This window comes from Cetorhinus maximus, unplaced genomic scaffold, assembly GCF_964194155.1.
Source record: "Cetorhinus maximus unplaced genomic scaffold, sCetMax3.hap1.1 HAP1_SCAFFOLD_983, whole genome shotgun sequence".
In the NCBI taxonomy this organism is placed as follows: domain Eukaryota; kingdom Metazoa; phylum Chordata; class Chondrichthyes; order Lamniformes; family Cetorhinidae; genus Cetorhinus; species Cetorhinus maximus.
Genome location: NW_027596925.1, coordinates 85,309 through 109,029, shown reverse-complemented (window position 1 = coordinate 109,029; position 23,721 = coordinate 85,309). Strand labels below are relative to the sequence as shown.

The 23,721-nt window shown below is 52.5% G+C and overlaps 1 non-coding gene and 2 pseudogenes across 1 annotated transcript; all 3 read right to left on the bottom strand.

The window, feature by feature from the left end:
* Positions 1 to 11,604: 11,604 nt before the first annotated feature.
* Positions 11,605 to 11,779, bottom strand: LOC144675381 (U2 spliceosomal RNA; annotated as a pseudogene).
* A 5,343-nt stretch (positions 11,780 to 17,122) lies between these two features.
* Positions 17,123 to 17,303, bottom strand: LOC144675380 (U2 spliceosomal RNA; annotated as a pseudogene).
* Positions 17,304 to 22,646: 5,343 nt separating this feature from the next.
* On the bottom strand, positions 22,647 to 22,828 carry LOC144675382 (U2 spliceosomal RNA). Its single transcript, XR_013574947.1, has one exon. It is a non-coding gene; the product is annotated as a U2 spliceosomal RNA (small nuclear RNA).
* Positions 22,829 to 23,721: the final 893 nt, after the last annotated feature.

Here is a 23,721-nt window from a genome sequence, read left to right as displayed (position 1 = left end):
GCCAATCGGGTCAAATCCGCTCTGGAATTGGTGATCCACCCTGACCAGACCTGCACTGTGCCGGGCAGGAAGATCTCTGACTGCCTCGCGCTGCTCAGGGATACGATTGCCTATGTGCAGGACAGGGGTGTGGACACCTGCCTCATCAGCTTGGATCAGGAGAAGGCCTTTGACAGATTATCGCACACCTACATGGTGGATGTGCTCTCCAAAATGGGGTTTGGGGAGGGAATTTGCAATTGGATCCAACTGCTCTACACTAACATTACTAGCGCACTCTCAGTCAATGGGTGGGAATCTGATAGCTTTCCGATTAAATCTGGAGTCAGGCAGGGCTGTCCTCTCTCCCCTGTCCTGTTCGTGTGTTGCATAGTACCCTTTTCTGAGTCCATCAGGAAGGATCCGGGCATAAGAGGAGTGACGATCCCAGGCAGTGGAGGCACTCAGGTCAAAGCCTCCCTGTACATGGACGACGTCGCCGTCTTCTGCTCGGATCCGCTGTCGGTGCGCAGACTGATCCACATCTGCGACCAGTTCGAACTGGCCTCGGGTACCAAGGTAAATCGTGGCAAGAGTGAGGCCATGTTCTTTGGGAACTGGGCTGACCGATCCTTTGTCCCCTTCACTGTCAGGGCTGACGGCCTGAAGGTGCTGGGGATATGGTTCGGAGGGACCAGGGCATGCGTTAGAAACTGGAAGGAGCGAGTGTCTATGGTGAAAAGGAAACTGGGCATGTGGGAGCGAAGCTCCCTCTCCAATGCGGGTAAGAACCTGGTCATCAGGTGTGAGGCACTCTCGCTGTTGCTGTACGTGGCGCAGGTCTAGCCCATTCCACTCTCCTGCGTGGTGGCGATCACTCGAGCCATCTTCCGCTTTATCTGGAGGTCAAAAATGGATCGTGTCCGCATGGACGCGATGTACAAGCCTCTAGATAAAGGGGGAAAAAACGTGCCCAACATCGCCCTCATACCGATGGCCACCTTTGTGTGGCTGCATCAAGCGGTGTGTAGTCCCTCAGTATACAAACACCAAGTGTCACTATGTGCTGAGGTTCTACCTGTCCCCGGTGTTGCGAAGGATGGGTCTGGCCACGCTGCCGCTGAACGCTCCAAGTAGTTGGACCGTGCCCTACCACCTGTCCCTGGTGGAAAAATTTATGCAGAAAAACACCTTTGACCACAAGTCCATCAGGCAGTGGTCAGCACGTAACGTCTTAGAGGCCCTGAGGGAAAAGGAGAGGGTGGATCCTGTGGGATGGTTCCCCGAGCAGACTGTCAAAGTCATTTGGCAGAATGCCTCATCGCCAGAACTTTCCAACAAGCACCAAGACGTAGCTTGGCTGGTGGTGAGAAAGGCCCTCCCCGTCAGATCCTTCCTACACGCCAGGAAGCTCACCCCCTCTGCACGTTGCCCTCGAGGTGGCTGTGGTGGGGAAGAGACCGTTGTTCACCTCCTTGTGGATTGTGCCTTTGCAAAGAAGGTCTAGAGAGAGATGCAGTGGTTTCTGTCGAGGTTCATCCCGAGCAGTTCTGTGACACAGGACTCTGTGCTCTACGGGCTGTTCCCAGGGACACACACCGAGACAAACATCAACTGCAGCTGGAGGATCATCAACTCGGTGAAAGACGCGCTTTGGTCTGCCCGAAACTTGTTGGTCTTCCAGCGCAAAGAGTTGTCCCCGACCGAGTGTTGCGGACTGGCACAATCCAAAGTCCAGGACTACGTGCTGAGGGACGCACTAAAGCTTGGGGCAGTTGCCGCAAAGGCGCAATGGGGAAGGGCCGCTGTCTAAGACCTTTCTACCACAGCGCACCGAGGGGCTGGGAACTGTTTAAATCCCCTCGGCCTGTACAGCTCAAAATGAAAGGCTGTAAATGATTGTAATATTGTTTGTACTGATGCACCTGGTGATACATTTTGTAAAAGTTGAACCGGATTGTACCCTTGTAATGGTGTTTTTGAAATGGTTTGGAATGTGGTTGAAGATATTTTATGAATAAAGTTTATTTTTGCAAAAAAAAAAGTGTAGTAAAGGAACCACTTGAATATTGTATCTGGACTCCGAGTGTTGAAATTTTGTCCCAGAGTATTCCTCGGACCTTTCAATTGGTGCTGCGAGCAGGGCCCGAAGGATGCAGGACACCGACGGGGAAATGGGATGAGTCACAGTGTGAATTCATTTTTATTCATACTAAATCCGACTCCGTCCCGATCCAGGAAGTGTCAGGCACCCCGCGTATCAGAAACCTGGGCTCCAGGCAATAGTTCAAGGGGTGGTAAGGGTGGGGTAGTTCGCTTGTCTTATAGATTGTTATAATTACATCCGGTATTAGCCGCAAGTAACGAGTTCGGTCAGAAAGGATCCAGGGTAAGAACCGTACCGCTGACAACAACTATACCCCGACCGTCTTACCCAGAGATGGCCAGTGGTGACAAACTCGAGTGGGGACCAGAGGGATCCTTGACACAGCATTGAGCTGACAAAAATAAGAAATCGATAGGCAAAATGAGAAAGAACAATTGGAACCCATTTGACTCACCCGCTGATCAGAGAAAATGGTGGGATAATCAGAAAAAAGACAAAGATGATGAAGCCTGGATCCTAATGTTAAGACAACACATAGAGTTAAGTAAGAAAGTAAATCGAATGTTGGCCAACAAATCCCAAAATGAAGAGCTGGTCCAGGCAAAAAATCTCATGTCAGTTTCGGCAGCTTTACCACAGCCACCAGTAGCTGCACAATACGCAGATAATATAGATTGGAACGGGCTGGTGGAACAGGCGGCAGGATATGAGGAACAACGGGAAGCGGGTTGGGAATCACCACCACCATAACCCGTGGCCCCAATTAAGATAGAGCTTGTGCCCCCGGTGCCCGGACAACCAGGCAGACCAGGCACAGCAGCAAGCTGATTTCCGAGCCTTTAGAGCAGAAATGGCACAAGACTTAGGGCAAGCCCCATAAAACAAGAAAAGGGCGAGAGTGCCCATGAATATGGCAATCGGAAGTTTGAGGCATATTGTAACTACGGGGGTGTAGGTGCTGCGCTGAACCGAGACGATGTACAGTTTATGCAATTGTACAAGGATGGCCTTAGCCTGGCCCACCAGGCAATCCTAGACACCGGGCCCGGGCCCACCAGGCAATCCTAGACACCGGGCCCGGGCCCACCAGGCGATCCTAGACACCGGGCCCGGGCCCACCAGGCCATCCTAGACACTGGGCCCACCAGGCCATCCTAGACACCGGGCCCGGGCCCACCAGGCCATCCTAGACACCAGGCCCGGGCCCACCAGGCCATCCTAGACACCGGGCCCGGGCCCACCAGTCAATCCTAGACACCGGGCTAGTAGACAAGAACACATATGATCGAGGAAGATGGGCCACCGGGGTAGATAACCACATAGGGAAAACTAAGATAAAGGTGTCGGCAGTGAGGTTACAAACCCCACTGAAATGGTGGCCACTGCAGCAGCCGTTCCTAAACCCGAGGTGTGCTTTAATTGTAAAAACCCGAACATAAAATATTTACAGTGTTAGATGTAGCCAATGGATTTTGGTCGATACCACTGGACCAGGAATCCCAAGATAAATTCGCTTTCACAGTGGGAGGGAGACGGTGTACATGGGCGAGGCTCCCACAGGGATTCCACAACAGCCCCAACATCCTCCATCGGGTCACGAGTGAGAAGCTGAGTCCGTGCGACGTAGAGTCTAACAACAGTACAATCTTATAATATGCAGATGATATCCTAATAGCGTCAGAATCGGAAAGGGGCCACATCGGAGCTCTCCTGATAGTCATAAGGACACTGAAAAATGCTGGATTTAAGATAAACCCCTTTATGAGTTGCTGACCGGGAGGGCGATGCGCTTGCCAGAGGGCAGAGCCACCGGAAGTGAGGATATGGGACCCATCAGAGATAAAATTAAAAATGATATTAAGCAATTGGATGGACAGCTAAAGGAATTACAACAGGAAGTGAAGGACCAACAGGCTATCAGGGATTTAGAAGAGAGGACAAAAGGGGGACCCCCGTCACCACCGGCTGAGGTCGGAGACATGGTGTTTGTTCAAATCACCCCTAGCCAACCAGGTTTTGCCCCAAAATGGACTGGACCGTACGGAATTATTCACGTGCCTGCGCCGATATGAAGGGAAAAGCTAGGTGGAAACACTGGTCACAACTGAAAAGGTATGATGTAAGTAAGAAAGACTAAATTACCAGGCAGTGGGAGGAAAACGGGCAACGAGCAGTCCGTACTGTGTTAGCCAAGTGGGTTAGGATTCATTCCCGATCTGGAGGACTGGCCATCTGAAAGAGAAAAGGGGGAATCCTCAACTACGGGGAGGGTCACCGTGGGCTGTGCACAAGGAGGGACGTAAAGGAGAAAGCTACAGTGTGTGAGAGATACAGCGTGTGAGAGATTTTTCGCAATTTACCTTCACACCCCAGGAGAACAACAACTGGGGTCACTGTCCCGGGGAGGAAGACTTGGGAATGACAGATACCTGGCATTGGATCTTGAGGGCCAAACACGGAGAGTTGACTGCAACGGCGGACCCCCGGACCGACACCACCCCGCTATCACAGGACACGACAAGAGACTATCTTGCCCAGACATGACCCTTGGGCCACAGAATGAACTGGTACTGTATATGGACGGTGAACTCTTGTATGATAATGTTAAACATGAAATTGTACAGGTAATTGTGAACCTGGCAGGTATGCAACTGCCTGAGTATTGCAGTAACCAAGCGCCCCTACGAAAACTGTACAAATTACTGAGTAAGGCTGTGATTAATCAGCCGGCCGACGCCACGGGTGCCACTAGATTCAGGGGACATCCTGCTTTCCACCGCCAGGAGAGAGAGTTAGTTAACAATGTACTGACAGGGGTGAACACAGGGACTTCCCTGGTAAACTCTCTCGACATTCAAGGAATCAACTCCGAGGTCACGAATCTTAAAGGGATCATGAGGCAGCTTGCTCATGAGAGTAGCGAGGGGTGGTGAAACGGCAGCGGCCGTAGGGGGCAAGAGTGTGGCATCTGTATTGGAAAGCGTACACGTTATAGAGACCCATGCTAAAGCCACCAGCCAATTAACAGAAAGGGAGGAACGACAAGAGGGCAGCACCCAAAAAAGCCAGCTTACGGCCGGTGGATGATCGGGCAATTAAGACACAATCTGGGCCAGATCCAAAGGGGGGAGGTACTGGGCTGGATCAACAGTGCCCGGTAGTGGGGGATGGCCAAGAACCCAGGCGTCATCGACGCATGTACATTGAAAGGAGTGACCAGGGTGTATGCGGTGATTCAGAAGTGCACCTCAAACCAAATGAACGTGATAGGTATGGGCAATCCCCTCAGTCACAGCAGACACGGGCCCACACCCTCAGTACCAAGTGGAGAACATTGGGTTAATCCGAGACAATGACTCCCTCCGGTACTACCCCATAGATATGCATGCCATACGCAAGAATGAGGGCATACACGGGGTATCACTGAGTGGGTGCAGGAGGAAAGGTAGCCTCACAATTTGCTCCCAACCAGTTGGAACGGGGGTGGTGCTGGACAAATGTGGGTACAACCGAACAGAGGATTGTATATTAGAAATTACCCACAGAGGAAACCATCACACCCGCTCAGGATACAAGGGAACCCCGGCTCCCAGTTAGTATCGGACACGCGTGAATAATGTACGTCCAACAAAGGGATCAGGTCTCAGTCAACCAGGGGGTCATTGTGCTGTGGCCTTTGTCTAATTAATACCATTAAGTTACTGATAATAAAAGATATATAAACTGTGCTCATTTGAACCTCGGTGGAGAAGTGCCTGGATTGCCCAGTGTTTGCTCCCCGCATGCGTAATAAAGGAACCACTTGAATATTGCATCTGGACTCCGAGTGTTGAACTTTTGTACCAGAGTATTCCTCGGTTCTTTCAACGTGTTGGTGGATTGAGCAGACAAGTGGCAGATGAAGTTCAATGTACAGAAGTGTGAGGTGATCCATTTTGGCAGGAAGAATATGGTGAGACAGCATAAAATAAAGGAAGAGCCTCTAAAAGAGGTGCACAAACAGAGGGAACTCAGACGTACATAGGCCATTGAAGATGGCAGGACGTGTTGAGAGCAGTTAATAAAGCAGATAGTATCTTAGGCTTTATTAATAGGGGCATTGAGTACAAGAGTAAGGAGGTCATGTTGAACTCGTATAAGACACTAATTAGGCCTCATCTGGAATACTGCGTCCAGTTCTGGGCGCCATACTTGAGGAAGGATGTGAAGACATTGGAGAGGGTACAGAGGAGATTCACAAGAATGATTCCCGGGATGAAGAACTGTAGCTATGAGGATAGATTGGAGAGGATGGGACTGTTTTCCTTGGAGAAAAGAAGGCTGTGAGGAGAGTTGGTGGAGGTATTCAAGATCCTGAGAGATATGGACAAGGTAAATCGTGAGAAACTGTTTCCACTCAAGTGAACATCAAGGACTAGAGGGCACAGATTCAAAATAATTGGCAAAAGGAGTAAATGTGATGTGAGGAAAGATTAATTCACCCAGAGGGTGGTTGGAGTCTGGAACAAAATTCCTGAGAGGGTGCTGGAGGCAGATTCGATCGAGGTATTCAGAAGGGAATTGGATCGTTACCTGAAAAGACAGAATGTGCAAGGTTACGGGGATGAGGCAGGGGAGTAGGACTAGGTGGAAGGCTCTTTCAGAGACCCAGTGCAGACTTGATAGGCCGAATGGCCTCCTTCCACACTGTAAAAAATTCTGTGACATCACAAAGCAGTATCAAGATTTTGTGATTTAGAGATAGATCATGAAATCGGAAATGATCAAAACAAAGGGCGTACATTTATTGTGAGCTGTACAGCCCGAGGGGCTCTAAACAGTTCCCAGTCCCTCGGTACACTGTGGCAGAAGGGTCTTAGACAGCGACCCTTCCCCATTGCGCCTTTGCGGCAGCTGCCCCAAGCTTTAGTGCGTCCCTCAGCACGTAGTCCTCGGCCATGGAATGTGCCAGTCCGCAACACTCGGTCGGGGACAACTCTTTGTGCTGGAAGACCAACAAGTTTCGGGCAGACCAAAGAGCGTCTTTCACCAAGTTGATGATCCTCCAGCTGCAGTTGATGTTTGTCTCGGTGTGTGTCCCTGGGAACAGCCCGTAGAGCACAGAGTCCTGTGTCACAGAACTGCTCGGGATGAACCTCGACAGAAACCACTGCATCTCTCTCCAGACTTTCTTTGCAAAGGCACAATCCACAAGGAGGTGGACAACGGTCTCTTCCCCACCACAGCCACCTCGAGGGCAACGTGCAGAGGGGGTGAGCTTCCTGGCGTGTAGGAAGGATCTGACGGGGAGGGCCTTTCTCACCACCAGCCAAGCTACGTCTTGGTGCTTGTTGGAAAGTTCTGGCGATGAGGCATTCTGCCAAATGACTTTGACAGTCTGCTCGGGGAACCATCCCACAGGGTCCACCCTCTCCTTATCCCTCAGGGCCTCTAGGACGTTACGTGCTGACCACTGCCTGATGGACTTGTGGTCAAAGGTGTTTTTCTGCATAAATTTTTCCACCAGGGACAGGTGGTAGGGCACGGTCCAACTACTTGGAGCGTTCCGCGGCAGCGTGGCCAGACCCATCCTTCGCAACACCGGGGACAGGTAGAACCTCAGCACGTAGTGACGCTTGGTGTTTGCGTACTGAGGGTCTACGCACCGCTTGATGCAGCCGCACACAAAGGTGGCCATCAGTATGAGGGCGATGTTGGGCACGTTTATTCCCCCTTTATCTAGAGGCTTATACAGCGCGTCCCTGCGGACACGATCCATTTTCGACCTCCAGATAAAGGGGAAGATGGCTCGGGTGATCGCCATCGCGCAGCAGTCTGGAATGGGCCAGACCTGCGCCATGTACAGCAACAGCGAGAGTGCCTCACACCTGATGACCAGGTTCTTACCCGCAACGGAGAGGAAGCGTCGCTCCCAGATTCCCAGTTTCCTTTTCACCATAGACACTGGATCCTTCCAGTTTCTAACGCATACCCCGGTCCCTCTGAACCATATCCCCAGCACCTTCAGGCCGTCAGCACTGACGGTGAAGGGGACAAAGGATCGGTCAGCCCAGTTCCCAAAGAACAGGGCCTCGCTCTTCCCACGATTTACCTTGGCTCCCGAGTCCAGTTCGAACTGGTCGCAGATGTGGATCAGTCTGCACACCGACAGCGGATCAGAACAGAAGACGGCGACATCGTCCATGTACAGGGAGGCTTTGATCTGAGTGCCTCCACTGCCTGGGATCGTAACTCCTCTAATGCCCGGATCCTTCCTGATGGACTCAGCAAAGAACAGGCGAGAGAGGACAGCCCTGCCTGACTCCAGATTTAATTGGAAAGCTATCTGATTCCCACCCATTGATTGAGACTGCGCTACTGATGTTAGTGTAGAGTAGGATCCAACTGGATCCAATTGCGAATTCCCTCCCCAAACCCCATTTTGAGAGCACATCCACCATGTAGGTGTGCGATATTCTGTCAAAGGCTTTCTCCTAATCCAGGCTGATGAGGCAGGTATCCACACCCCTGTCCTGTACATAGGCAATCGTATCCCTGAGCAGCGCCAGGCTGTCAGAGATCTTCCTGCCCGGCACAGTGAAGGTCTGGTCAGGGTGTATCACCAATTCCAGAGCGGATTTGACCCGCTTGGCGATGACCTTGGACAGAATCTTATAGTCCACATTCAACAGTGAAATGGGTCGCCAATTTCTAATTTCCTCCCTTTCTTCCTTGTGCTTGTACATGAGGGTGATGATGCCTTTCCTCATGGATTCTGACATACTGCCGGCCAGGAGCATACTCTCGTACACTCCTAGCAGGTCTGGGCCGATTAAGTCCCACAGAGCCGAATATAACTCCACCGGCAAGCCGTCGCTTCTGGCGAGATTTACTCTTCTCGAAGGACTCAAGGGCCTAAGTCAGTTCGTCAGGAGTTCGCGGTTTGTCCAGCCTCTCCCGTGTACTGTCGCCTAAGACCTCCGTGATAGAGGACAAGGAGGACTGGGAGGCCGTGCTGTCCGTCGGCTTCACGTCATAAAATCCGGCATAAAAGGATTTGCTGATCCTCAAAATGTCGGACTGCGCTGACTTTACTGATCTGTCTTCTTCATTCAGGCTGCTGATCACAGAGCTCTCTCTCTGTTCCTTTTGGAAGAAGAAACGTGAGCACGTCTCATCCTGCTCCACGGAGCGGACTCTGGAACGGAAGATGATCTTGGAGGCCTCCGAGGCAAAGTGCGAGGCTTGCTGGCTCTTCACCTCTTGGAGTTCTTCCTTGACATCGACCCCCACCGACTGCAGCCGGAGCAGATTCTGCATGTTTTTCTGGAGTCGGGACATTTCCCTCTCTTCCTTTCTAGCTTTCTGGATGCTTTTGAGGATGAAAAACCTCTTGGTGTTTCCCTTGATCGCTTCCCACCAGTGTATCAGGGACTCAAAGAGGGGTTTCATGGTTCTCCAACCTTCATAAGCCCTCTTGAGCTCCTCAATGTTCTCTGGGGTCAGCAGTTGCACGAATAGCTTCCATGCCCCCCTGCCCACCCTCAGGTCCTTCTCCAAGTGGCAGTCCGCCAGTAGGAGGCAGTGGTCAGAGAAGAACACCGGCTTGACCTCGGTGGATCTGACTCTGAATGCACGGGACACAAAGAGGAAGTCTATCCTGGAACGAATGGACCCGTCTGGCCGCGACCAGGTGTATCTACGCTGCGCTCCGTCTGCAGGGTTGCTGAAGACGTCGTGCAGCTTGGCATCCTTAACTGTTTCCATCAGGGATCTGGACGTAGCGTCCAATCTGCTGCCGGCCCTGCCGGATCGTCCAGCCGCATCGATGATGCAGTTGAAGTCACCGCCCAGAATGACCGGCCTGGAGGTCGCCAGCAGCAGTGGGAACTGCTGAAAAACCTCCAGCCGCTCAGCTCCTTGTGACGGGCCATACACGTTAATTAACCGGAGTGGAGCGTTCTTGTACATTACGTCTGCTACCAGGAGTCGCCCGCCCACCACCTCCTTAACCTCGGAGACGGTGAAGTTGCCTCCCCGCAGCAGAATACCCAGGCCGGAGGAACGAGAGTCGTTTCCGCCCGACCAGATCGATGGCCCGTGGGACCACCACCGTGACCATTGCCTGTAGGAGCTGAACTGGATAACCTCACTTATCCACGTTAAACTCCATCTGCCAAATTTTGGCCCATTCACCTAACCTGTCCATATCCATTTGTAAATTTCTCATTTCTTCACTGCAACTTACTTTCCCACCTATTTTGGTGTCATCTGCAAATTTAGCTATGGTACCTTCTACTCCTGAATCCAAGTAAATAGTTGGGGCCCAAGGACCGAACCCTGTGGCACCCCACTAGTTACAGCTTGCCATCCACAAAAGACCCATTTATCCTGACTCTCTGCTTTCTGTTGGTTAGCCAAAGCTCTATCCAAGCAAATATATTACCCTTAGCTGCGTGTGATCTTATCTTGTGTATTAATCTTTTGTGCGGCACCTTATCAAATGCCTTCTGGAAGTCCAGACATACTACATCTACAGGATCGCCATTATCCACTTTGCTTGTCACATCTTCAAAGAACTCTAGCAATTTAGTCAAACACGATTTAGTCTTCATAAAGCCATGCTGACTCTGATGGATTGCATTTTGACTTGCATTTTAGGAGGGTAGTGAAGGCATTGGAGAGAGTGCAGAAGAGGTTTACGAGTTTGGTTCCAGGGGCGAGGAAGTTGAGTTATGAAGTAAGATTGGAGAAGTTGGGACTGTATTCCTTGGGGAAAAGAAGTCTGAGAGGAGACTTGATAGAGGTATTGAAAATCATGAGGTATCTGGAGAGAGTAGATAGGGAGAAACTGCTTGCACCGATGAAAGGATCGAGAAGGAGCGGGCACAGGTTTAAAGTAACTAGCAGAAGAAGCAAAAGTGATAGGAGCAGCGAGTGGTCAGGGTCTGGAATGCACCGCCTGATAGCGTGGCGGAGGCAGGTTCAATTGAAGAGGGAATGAGATGATTATTTGAAAAGAAAGCATGTGCTGGGTTACGTGGAGAAGGCAGGAGAATGGCACGAAGTGAAATGTTCATTGGGAGAGCTGGTGCAGTCACGACGGGCGGAATGGGCTCCTTGTGCAGTGTAAGGATTGTGTGAACGTGGATGTAGACGTTTCCGAGTAGCTGTGTAAAGTGTGTGAGCTTTGAGGTGTGAGTTTTGACTGTTGCTGTATCAGCAGCAGCAGCAGCAGCGGGCGGGAGCGGCAGCAGAGAGCTGGTTGAAAATGTTGTGAGGCGAAAGGTGCAGCTGAGAGAGTGTTTGAGAGGTGTATTTGCAAGTGAAAGATGTTTTTGTATGAGTGAGGTAGAGTGTTTGTGAGATGAGAGTGGTGTCTGTGAGCGTTGGGTGAGCGTGCGTGTTTTTTGTGTGTAGATGGTGCGGGTGAGTGAGAAAGAAAGAAAGTTGTGTTTTGAAACATGTGCATGTTGAAAAGTAAAGAAAGCAGATGTTTGTAAGAAAACTATTTTTAGCATTGAAAATCCCCTGGAAAGGGGTGGTGCACCATTCCCAGAGATACTGCAATACCGGGTCGATGCGTGGAGTGGACGGAGCAAGCCCCTATTCCATCTCCCTGCTCCAAAAATCAATTTAATATATGGTCCCCAGATAAGGGACGTATCAGATATTAAACTGATAAGAACAGATTTTTTTTTTTTGTAAAAATATACTTTATTCATAAAATATCTTCAATCACATTCCAAACCATTTCAAGAACAACATTACAAGGGTACAATCCAGGTTAAACTTTTACAAAATGTATCACCAGGTGCATCAGTACAAACAATATTACAATCATTTACAGCCTTTCATTTTGATCTGTACAGCCCGAGGGGCTCTAAACAGTTCCCAGTCTCTCGGTGCGCTGTGGCAGAAAGGTCTTAGACAGCGACCCTTCCCCATTGCGCCTTTGCGGCAGCTGCCCCAAGCTTTAGTGCGTCCCTCAGCACGTAGTCCTGGACTTTGGATTGTGCCAGTCCGCAACAATCGGTCGGGGACAATTCTTTGTGCTGGAAGACCAACAAGTTTCGGGCAGACCAAAGCGCCTCTTTCACCGAGTTGATGATCCTCCAGCTGCAGTTGATGTTTGTCTCGGTGTGTGTCCCTGGGAACAGCCCGTAGAGCACAGAGTCCTGTGTCACAGAACTGCTCGGGATGAACCTCGACAGCAACCACTGCATCTCTCTCCAGACTTTCTTTGCAAAGGCACAATCCACAAGGAGGTGAACAACGGTCTCTTCCCCACCACAGCCACCTCGAGGGCAACGTGCAGAGGGGGTGAGCCTCCTGGCGTGTAGGAAGGATCTGACGGGGAGGGCCTTTCTCACCACCAGCCAAGCTACGTCTTGGTGCTTGTTGGAAAGTTCTGGCGATGAGGCATTCTGCCAAATGACTTTGACAGTCTGCTCGGGGAACCATCCCACAGGGTCCACCCTCTCCTTATCCCTCAGGGCCTCTAGGACGTTACGTGCTGACCACTGCCTGATGGACTTGTGGTCAAAGGTGTTTTTCTGCATAAATTTTTCCACCAGGGACAGGTGGTACGGCACGGTCCAACTACTTGGAGCGTTCCGCGGCAGCGTGGCCAGACCCATCCTTCGCAACACCGGGGACAGGTAGAACCTCAGCACGTAGTGACACTTGGTGTTTGCGTACTGAGGGTCTACGCACCGCTTGATGCAGCCGCACACAAAGGTGGCCATCAGTATGAGGGCGATGTTGGGCACGTTTTTTCCCCCTTTATCTAGAGGCTTGTACATCGCGTCCCTGCGGACACGATCCATTTTCGACCTCCAGATAAAGCGGAAGATGGCTCGAGTGATCGCCATCGCGCAGGAGTGTGGAATGGGCCAGACCTGCGCCACGTACAGCAACAGCGAGAGTACCTCACACCTGATGACCAGGTTCTTACCCGCAATGGAGAGGGAGCGTCGCTCCCACATGCCCAGTTTCCTTTTCACCATAGCAACTCGCTCCTTCCAGTTTCTAACGCATGCCCCGGTCCCTCCGAACCATATCCCCAGCACCTTCAGGCCGTCAGCCCTGACAGTGAAGGGGACAAATGATCGGTCAGCCCAGTTCCCAAAGAACATGGCCTCGCTCTTCCTACGATTTACCTTGGCTCCCGAGGCCAGTTCGAACTGGTCGCAGATGTGCATCAGTCTGCGCACCGACAGCGGATCCGAGCAGAAGACGGCGACGTCGTCCATGTACAGGGAGGCTTTTACCTGAGTGCCTCCACTGCCTGGGATCGTCACTCCTCTTATGCCCGGATCCTTCCTGATGGACTCGGCAAAGGGTTCTATGCAGCACACGAAAAGGACAGGCGAGAGAGGACAGCCCTGCCTGACTCCAGATTTAATCGGAAAGCTATCTGTTTCCCACCCATTGATTGAGACTGCGCTACTGATGTTAGTGTAGAGCAGTTGGATCCAATTTCGAATTCCCTCCCCAAAGCCCATTTTGGAGAGCACATCCCCCATGTAGGTGTGCGATATTCTGTCAAAGGCCTTCTCCTGATCCAAGCTGATGAGGCAGGTATCCACACCCCTGTCCTGTACATAGGCAATCGTATCCCTGAGCAGCGCCAGGCTGTCAGAGATCTTCCTGCCTGGCACAGAGCAGGTCTGGTCAGGGTGAATCACCAATTCCAGAGCGGATTTGACCCGATTGGCGATGACCTTGGACAGAATCTTATAGTCCACATTCAACAGTGAAATGGGTCGCCAATTTCTAATTTCCTCCCTTTCCCCCTTGTGCTTGTAGATGAGGGTGATCATGCCTTTCCTCATGGATTCTGACATGCTGCCGGCCAGGAGCATACTCTCGTACACTTCTAGCAGGTCTGGGCCGATCAAGTCCCACAGAGCCGAATACAACTCCGCCGGCAAGCCGTCGCTTCCGGGGGTTTTACTCTTCTGGAAGGACTCGAGGGCCTTAGTCAGTTCATCAGGAGTTAGCGGTTTGTCCAGGCTCTCCCGCGTACTGTGGTCTAAGACCTCCGTGATAGAGGACAGGAAGGACTGGGAGGCCGTGCTGTCCGTGGGCTTCACGTCATACAGTCCGCCATAAAAGGATTTGCTGATCCTCAGAATGTCGGACCGTGATGACTTTACTGAGCCGTCTTCTTCCTTCAGGCTGCTGATCACAGAGCACTCTCTGTGTACCTTTTGGAAGAAGAAACGTGAGCACGTCTCATCCTGCTCCACGGAGCGGACTCTGGAATGGAAGATGATCTTGGAGGCCTCCGAGGCAAAGTGCGAGGCTTGCTGGCCCTTCACCTCTTGGAGCTCCTCCTTGACATCGACCCCCATCGACTGCAGCCGGAGCAGATTCTGCATCTTTTTCTGGAGTCGGGACATTTCCCTCTGTTCCTTTCTAGCTTTCTGGGTGCCTTTGAGGATGAAGAACCTCTTGATGCTTCCCTTGATAACTTCCCACCAGTGTGTCAGGGACTCAAAGAGGGGTTTCACGGTTCTCCAACCTTTGTAATCCCTCTTGAGCTCCTCAATGTTCTCTGGGGTCAGCAGTTGCACATTTAGCTTCCATGCCCCCCTGCCCACCCTCAGGTCTTCCTCCAAGTGGCAGTCCGCCAGTAGGAGGCAGTGGTCAGAGAAGAACACCGGCTTGACCTCGGTGGATCTGACTGTGAATGCACGGGACACAAACAGGAAGTCTATCCTGGAACGAATGGACCCGTCTGGCCGCGACCAGGTGTATCTACGCTGCGCTCCGTCTGCAGGGTTGCTGAAGACGTCGTGCAGCTTGGCATCCTTAACTGTTTCCATCAGGGATCTGGACGTAGCGTCCAATCTGCTTCCGGCCCTGCCGGATCGTCCAGCCGCATCGATGATGCAGTTGAAGTCCCCGCCCAGAATGACCGGCCTGGAGGTCGCCAGCAGCAGTGGGAGCTGCTGAAAAACCTCCAGCCGCTCAGCCCCTTGTGCCGGGCCATACACGTTAATTAACCGGAGTGGAGCGTTCTTGTACATTACGTCTGCTACGAGGAGTCGCCCGCCCACCACCTCCTTGACCTCGGAGACGGTGAAGTTGCCTCCCCGCAGCAGAATACCCAGGCCGGAGGAACGAGAGTCGTTTCCGCCCGACCAGATCGATGGCCCGTGGGACCACCATCGTGACCATTGCCTGTAGGAGCTGAGGTGCGGTATCGCACACTCCTGCAGAAACAACAGGTCAGCTTTGACCTTGGCTAGGTAGTCCAAGGTCGCAACACATCGCGTAGTAGATTTAATGCTACGCACATTTATGGATACAATCTTTAAACCCATTTTAAAGCATTTATTCTCCTACCAAACCCACTGTCTCTGAGAGTCCCAGACCTTTAGTCTGCTCCTTCATACCCGTAGTGAGCTCAAATTCCTTCACTTTGGATGGGCTGAGGTAGATCTCCTTGGCCGTGTTCTGCTCCAGTGGCATCTGGAGGTTCACGTAGAGAGCGGGTTTTGAGATGACCTTTGCTGGAGAAGCTTCTCCAAAACTCACCCCCTCTGGGGTGTTGCTGTTCCCGGCTTCCTGGAGCCGGGGTGCGATGATTGCCTCACTGCTCCCAGATTCCAGGGGCTGTGGTGCACTGGCCTCCTCAGGTTGCAGGCAAAGTTGGGGTGCGCTGGTCTCCTTGTTGTCTCCAATTTTCTGGAGCTCGGGTGTCTCGTCCTCCAACGCCCTGGAGCTTTGCCGCCTCTTCTGTCGGTGCCGCTCTGGCACTTCATCATCCGAAGAGCTGCTGCCCTTGTCATCCGTGTCGGATGGGAGACGCCTCTTGCCGCTTCTCTGGGAAACGCCTTTGCTTCTTCTTCGCTCCCTCTTACTTTTCTTGTTCTTCACCGTCCGCCACTCCCCCTGCTGCTTTCCCACTGCTGCCTCCTCCTCCATTGATTCGCTGTCCTGAGGACTGGGAGGTTCAGGGGGTAGTGCTGTTGATTGGCTCTCTGTTGCCTCAATCTCTTTCTCCACCTTGTCTCTCTCTGTGTCCTCCTTTGTCCCATTGAGCTCCCTGGGGGCCTTGGTGGTTGGAGTGACACGGAACATTTCTTCTGCTTCCCCCTGGTCGGCTTTGGCTGCCTGTGCGTAAGTACGGCAGCGTTTGGGGCAGGTCCTGTAGAGGTGACTTGCCTCGCCACACAGGTTGCAGCACTTGGCCTGTTTGCAGTCTTTTGTCTGGTGCCCTTCCTGTTTGCAGATCTTGCAGAGGGAGGCGCTGCAGATGGCCGCCACATGACCAGCCTTGCCGCATGAGCGACAATGCTTGGGTTGCCCAGCGTAGACCAGGTAGCCCCGGTTTCCCCCGATAGCGAAAATGGAGGGAGGGTGGAAAATGGCTCCCTTACCATCGGTCTTTAGCGTGACCTTAAACAGGCGTTTGCCTGTCCAGATCCCCAAGTCGTCTCGAATCTCGGTGCCGCTCCCCACCTTATCGAAGTACCTGGTGAGGAAGGTGACCACGTCGGCGACAGGGACGAAGGGGTTGTACACATGCACCATCACCTCACGTTCCCGTTGCAACGGCAGAGAAAAGTGCGGCTCCGCCGTCAGGATCTTCATCTCCGGCAGGTCTCTCTTCTCCTCGAACACCCTCAGGAGCCGGACGCAGTCTGCCACCCGCTTGAACGTCACGTCAAAATAACCGCCTTTGCGGGAGTCGTGCAGGGTGAAGATCTCCGTAGCTTGGAAGCCGCACGCCTTCAACAGGATCCTCCTGGTGAAGAAGCCCCGATCCATAGGTGATCCTCCTTCGCTGTGGTTCACCGTGACTCGGACGGTGATAGGTAGCCCACGGTATGGATTTGGATTGCGATTGGTTATCGGCCTTCCATCCCGACCTTGCCTTGGCAGGACCATGGTGTCGCCCCTGCAACACTTGATGTTAGCCAAAAGGCCGAGAAGCGATGAGAAAGAAAGAAAGTTGTGTTTTGAAAGATGTGCATGTTGAAAAGTAAAGAAAGCAGATGTTTGTAAGAAAACTATTTTTAGCATTGAAAATCCCCTGGAAAGGGGTGGTGCACCATTCCCAGAGATACTGCAATACCGGGTCGATGCGTGGAGTGGACGGAGCAAGCCCCTATTCCATCTCCCTGCTCCAAAAATCAATTTAATATATGGTCCCCAGATAAGGGACGTATCAGATATTAAACTGATAAGAACAGATTTTTTTTTTTTTTTTTTGTAAAAATATACTTTATTCATAAAATATCTTCAATCACATTCCAAACCATTTCAAAAACAACATTACAAGGGTACAATCCAGGTTAAACTTTTACAAAATGTATCACCAGGTGCATCAGTACAAACAATATTACAATCATTTACAGCCTTTCATTTTGATCTGTACAGCCCGAGGGGCTCTAAACAGTTCCCAGTCTCTCGGTGCGCTGTGGTAGAAAGGTCTTAGACAGCGACCCTTCCCCATTGCGCATTTGCGGCAGCTGCCCCAAGCTTTAGTGCGTCCCTCAGCACGTAGTCCTGGACTTTGGATTGTGCCAGTCCGCAACAATCGGTCGGGGACAACTCTTTGTGCTGGAAGACCAACAAGTTTCGGGCAGACCAAAGCGCGTCTTTCACCGAGTTGATGATCCTCCAGCTGCAGTCGATGTTTGTCTCGGTGTGTGTCCCTGGGAACAGCCCGTAGAGCACAGAGTCCTGTGTCACAGAACTGCTCGGGATGAACCTCGACAGCAACCACTGCATCTCTCTCCAGACTTTCTTTGCAAAGGCACAATCCACAAGGAGGTCAACAACGGTCTCTTCCCCACCACAGCCACCTCGAGGGCAACGTGCAGAGGGGGTGAGCTTCCTGGCGTGTAGGAAGGATCTGACGGGGAGGGCCTTTCTCACCACCAGCCAAGCTACGTCTTGGTGCTTGTTGGAAAGTTCTGGCGATGAGGCATTCTGCCAAATGACTTTGACAGTCTGCTCGGGGAACCATCCCACAGGGTCCACCCTCTCCTTTTCCCTCAGGGCCTCTAGGACGTTAAGTGCTGACCACTGCCTGATGGACTTGTGGTCAAAGGTGTTTTTCTGCATAAATTTTTCCACCAGGGACAGGTGGTACGGCACGGTCCAACTACTTGGAGCGTTCCGCGGCAGCGTGGCCAGACCCATCCTTCGCAACACCGGGGACAGGTAGAACCTCAGCACGTAGTGACACTTGGTGTTTGCGTACTGAGGGTCTACGCACCGCTTGATGCAGCCGCACACAAAGGTGGCCATCAGTATGAGGGCGATGTTGGGCACGTTTTTTCCCCCTTTATCTAGAGGCTTGTACATCGCGTCCCTGCGGACACGATCCATTTTCGACCTCCAGATAAAGCGGAAGATGGCTCGAGTGATCGCCATCGCGCAGGAGTGTGGAATGGGCCAGACCTGCGCCACGTACAGCAACAGCGAGAGTACCTCACACCTGATGACCAGGTTCTTACCCGCAATGGAGAGGGAGCGTCGCTCCCACATGCCCAGTTTCCTTTTCACCATAGCCACTCGCTCCTTCCAGTTTCTAACGCATGCCCCGGTCCCTCCGAACCATATCCCCAGCACCTTCAGGCCGTCAGCCCTGACAGTGAAGGGGACAAAGGATCGGTCAGCCCAGTTCCCAAAGAACATGGCCTCGCTCTTCCCACGATTTACCTTGGCTCCCGAGGCCAGTTCGAACTGGTCGCAGAGGTGCATCAGTCTGCGCACCGACAGCGGATCCGAGCAGAAGACGGCGACGTCGTCCATGTACAGGGAGGCTTTAACCTGAGTGCCTCCACTGCCTGGGATCGTCACTCCTCTTATGCCCGGATCCTTCCTGATGGACTCGGCAAAGTGTTCTATGCAACACACGAAAAGGACAGGCGAGAGAGGACAGCCCTGCCTGACTCCAGATTTAATCGGAAAGCTATCTGTTTCCCACCCATTGATTGAGACTGCGCTACTGATGTTAGTGTAGAGCAGTTGGATCCAATTTCGAATTCCCTCCCCAAAGCCCATTTTGGAGAGCACATCCCCCATGTAGGTGTGCGATATTCTGTCAAAGGCCTTCTCCTGATCCAAGCTGATGAGGCAGGTATCCACACCCCTGTCCTGTACATAGGCAATCGTATCCCTGAGCAGCGCCAGGCTGTCAGAGATCTTCCTGCCTGGCACAGAGCAGGTCTGGTCAGGGTGAATCACCAATTCCAGAGCGGATTTGACCCGGTTGGCGATGACCTTGGACAAAATCTTATAGTCCACATTCAACAGTGAAATGGGTCGCCAATTTCTAATTTCCTCCCTTTCCCCCTTGTGCTTGTAGATGAGGGTGATGATGCCTTTCCTCATGGATTCTGACATGCTGCCGGCCAGGAGCATACTCTCGTACACTTCTAGCAGGTCTGGGCCGATCAAGTCCCACAGAGCCGAATACAACTCCGCCGGCAAGCCGTCGCTTCCGGGGGTTTTACTCTTCTCGAAGGACTCGAGGGCCTTAGTCAGTTCGTCAGGAGTTAGCGGTTTGTCCAGGCTCTCCCGCGTACTGTGGTCTAAGACCTCCGTGATAGAGGACAGGAAGGACTGGGAGGCCGTGCTGTCCGTGGGCTTCACGTCATACAGTCCGGCATAAAAGGATTTGCTGATCCTCAGAATGTCGGACCGTGATGACTTTACTGAGCCGTCTTCTTCCTTCAGGCTGCTGATCACAGAGCGCTCTCTGTGTACCTTTTGGAAGAAGAAACGTGAGCACGTCTCATCCTGCTCCACGGAGCGGACTCTGGAACGGAAGATGATCTTGGAGGCCTCCGAGGCAAAGTGCGAGGCTTGCTGGCCCTTCACCTCTTGGAGCTCCTCCTTGACATCGACCCCCATCGACTGCAGCCGGAGCAGATTCTGCATCTTTTTCTGGAGTCGGGACATTTCCCTCTGTTCCTTTCTAGCTTTCTGGGTGCCTTTGAGGATGAAGAACCTCTTGATGCTTCCCTTGATCACTTCCCACCAGTGTGTCAGGGACTCAAAGAGGGGTTTCACGGTTCTCCAACCTTTGTAATCCCTCTTGAGCTCCTCAATGTTCTCTGGGGTCAGCAGTTGCACATTTAGCTTCCATGCCCCCCTGCCCACCCTCAGGTCTTCCTCCAAGTGGCAGTCCGCCAGTAGGAGGCAGTGGTCAGAGAAGAACACCGGCTTGACCTCGGTGGATCTGACTGTGAATGCACGGGACACAAACAGGAAGTCTATCCTGGAACGAATGGACCCGTCTGGCCGCGACCAGGTGTATCTACGCTGCGCTCCGTCTGCAGGGTTGCTGAAGACGTCGTGCAGCTTGGCATCCTTAACTGTTTCCATCAGGGATCTGGACGTAGCGTCCAATCTGCTTCCGGCCCTGCCGGATCGTCCAGCCGCATCGATGATGCAGTTGAAGTCCCCGCCCAGAATGACCGGCCTGGAGGTCGCCAGCAGCAGTGGGAGCTGCTGAAAAACCTCCAGCCGCTCAGCCCCTTGTGCCGGGCCGTACACGTTAATTAACCGGAGTGGAGCGTTCTTGTACATTACGTCTGCTACGAGGAGTCGCCCGCCCACCACCTCCTTGACCTCGGAGACGGTGAAGTTGCCTCCCCGCAGCAGAATACCCAGGCCGGAGGAACGAGAGTCGTTTCCGCCCGACCAGATCGATGGCCCGTGGGACCACCATCGTGACCATTGCCTGTAGGAGCTGAGGTGCGGTATCGCACACTCCTGCAGAAACAACAGGTCAGCTTTGACCTTGGCTAGGTAGTCCAAGGTCGCAACACATCGCGTAGTAGATTTAATGCTACGCACATTTATGGATACAATCTTTAAACCCATTTTAAAGCATTTATTCTCCTACCAAACCCACTGTCTCTGAGAGTCCCAGACCTTTAGTCTGCTCCTTCATACCCGTAGTGAGCTCAAATTCCTTCACTTTGGATGGGCTGAGGTAGATCTCCTTGGCCGTGTTCTGCTCCGGTGGCATCTGGAGGTTCACGTAGAGAGCGGGTTTTGAGATGACCTTTGCTGGAGAAGCTTCTCCAAAACTCACCCCCTCTGGGGTGTTGCTGTTCCCGGCTTCCTGGAGCTGGGGTGCGATGATTGCCTCACTGCTCCCAGATTCCAGGGGCTGTGGTGCACTGGCCTCCTCAGGTTGCAGGCAAAGTTGGGGTGCGCTGGTCTCCTTGTTGTCTCCAATTTTCTGGAGCTCGGGTGTCTCGTCCTCCAACGCCCTGGAGCTTTGCCGCCTCTTCTGTCGGTGCCGCTCTGGCACTTCATCATCCGAAGAGCTGCTGCCCTTGTCATCCGTGTCGGATGGGAGACGCTTCTTGCCGCTTCTCTGGGAAACGCCTTTGCTTCTTCTTCGCTCCCTCTTACTTTTCTTGTTCTTCACCGTCCGCCACCCCCCCTGCTGCTTTTCCACTGCTGCCTCCTCCTCCATTGATTCGCTGTCCTGAGGACTGGGAGGTAGAGGGGGTAGTGCTGCTGATTGGCTCTCTGTTGCCTCAATCTCTTTCTCCACCTTGTCTCTCTCTGTGTCCTCCTTTGTCCCGTTGAGCTCCCTGGGGGCCTTGGTGGTTGGAGTGACACGGAACCTTTCTTCTGCTTCCCCCTGGTCGGCTTTGGCTGCCTGTGCGTAAGTACGGCAGCGTTTGGGGCAGGTCCTGTAGAGGTGACTTGCCTCGCCACACAGGTTGCAGCACTTGGCCTGTTTGCAGTCTTTTGTCTGGTGCCCTTCCTGTTTGCAAATCTTGCAGAGGGAGGCGCTGCACTTGGCCGCCACATGACCAGCCTTGCCGCATGAGCGACAATGCTTGGGTGGCCCAGCGTAGACCAGGTAGCCCCGGTTTCCCCCGATAGCGAAAATGGAGGGAGGGTGGAAAATGGCTCCCTTACCATCGGTCTTTAGCGTGACCTTTAACAGGCGTTTGCCTGTCCAGATCCCCAAGTCGTCTCGAATCTCGGTGCCGCTCCCCACCTTATCGAAGTACCTGGTGAGGAAGGTGACCACGTCGGCGACAGGGACGAAGGGGTTGTACACATGCACCATCACCTCACGTTCCCGTTGCAACGGCAGAGAAAAGTGCGGCTCCGCCGTCAGGATCTTCATCTCCGGCAGGTCTCTCTTCTCCTCGAACACCCTCAGGAGCCGGACGCAGTCTGCCACCCGCTTGAACGTCACGTCAAAATAACCGCCTTTGCGGGAGTCGTGCAGGGTGAAGATCTCCGTAGCTTGGAAGCCGCACGCCTTCAACAGGATCCTCCTGGTGAAGAAGCCCCGATCCATAGGTGATCCTCCTTCGCTGTGGTTCACCGTGACTCGGACGGTGATAGGTAGCCCACGGTATGGATTTGGATTGCGATTGGTTATCGGCCTTCCATCCCGACCTTGCCTTGGCAGGACCATGGTGTCGCCCCTGCAACACTTGATGTTAGCCAAAAGGCCGAGAAGCGATGAGAAAGAAAGAAAGTTGTGTTTTGAAAGATGTGCATGTTGAAAAGTAAAGAAAGCAGATGTTTGTAAGAAAACTATTTTTAGCATTGAAAATCCCCTGGAAAGGGGTGGTGCACCATTCCCAGAGATACTGCAATACCGGGTCGATGCGTGGAGTGGACGGAGCAAGCCCCTATTCCATCTCCCTGCTCCAAAAATCAATTTAATATATGGTCCCCAGATAAGGGACGTATCAGATATTAAACTGATAAGAACAGATTTTTTTTTTTTTTTTTTTGTAAAAATATACTTTATTCATAAAATATCTTCAATCACATTCCAAACCATTTCAAAAACAACATTACAAGGGTACAATCCAGGTTAAACTTTTACAAAATGTATCACCAGGTGCATCAGTACAAACAATATTACAATCATTTACAGCCTTTCATTTTGATCTGTACAGCCCGAGGGGCTCTAAACAGTTCCCAGTCTCTCGGTGCGCTGTGGTAGAAAGGTCTTAGACAGCGACCCTTCCCCATTGCGCCTTTGCAGAGGGGGTGAGCCTCCTGGCGTGTAGGAAGGATCTGACGGGGAGGGCCTTTCTCACCACCAGCCAAGCTACGTCTTGGTGCTTGTTGGAAAGTTCTGGCGATGAGGCATTCTGCCAAATGACTTTGACAGTCTGCTCGGGGAACCATCCCACAGGGTCCACCCTCTCCTTTTCCCTCAGGGCCTCTAGGACGTTACGTGCTGACCACTGCCTGATGGACTTGTGGTCAAAGGTGTTTTTCTGCATAAATTTTTCCACCAGGGACAGGTGGTACGGCACGGTCCAACTACTTGGAGCGTTCCGCGGCAGCGTGGCCAGACCCATCCTTCGCAACACCGGGGACAGGTAGAACCTCAGCACGTAGTGACACTTGGTGTTTGCGTACTGAGGGTCTACGCACCGCTTGATGCAGCCACACACAAAGGTGGCCATCAGTATGAGGGCGATGTTGGGCACGTTTTTTCCCCCTTTATCTAGAGGCTTGTACATCGCGTCCCTGCAGACACGATCCATTTTCGACCTCCAGATAAAGCGGAAGATGGCTCGAGTGATCGCCGTCGCGCAGGAGTCTGGAATGGGCCAGACCTGCGCCACGTACAGCAACAGCGAGAGTACCTCACACCTGATGACCAGGTTCTTACCCGCAAT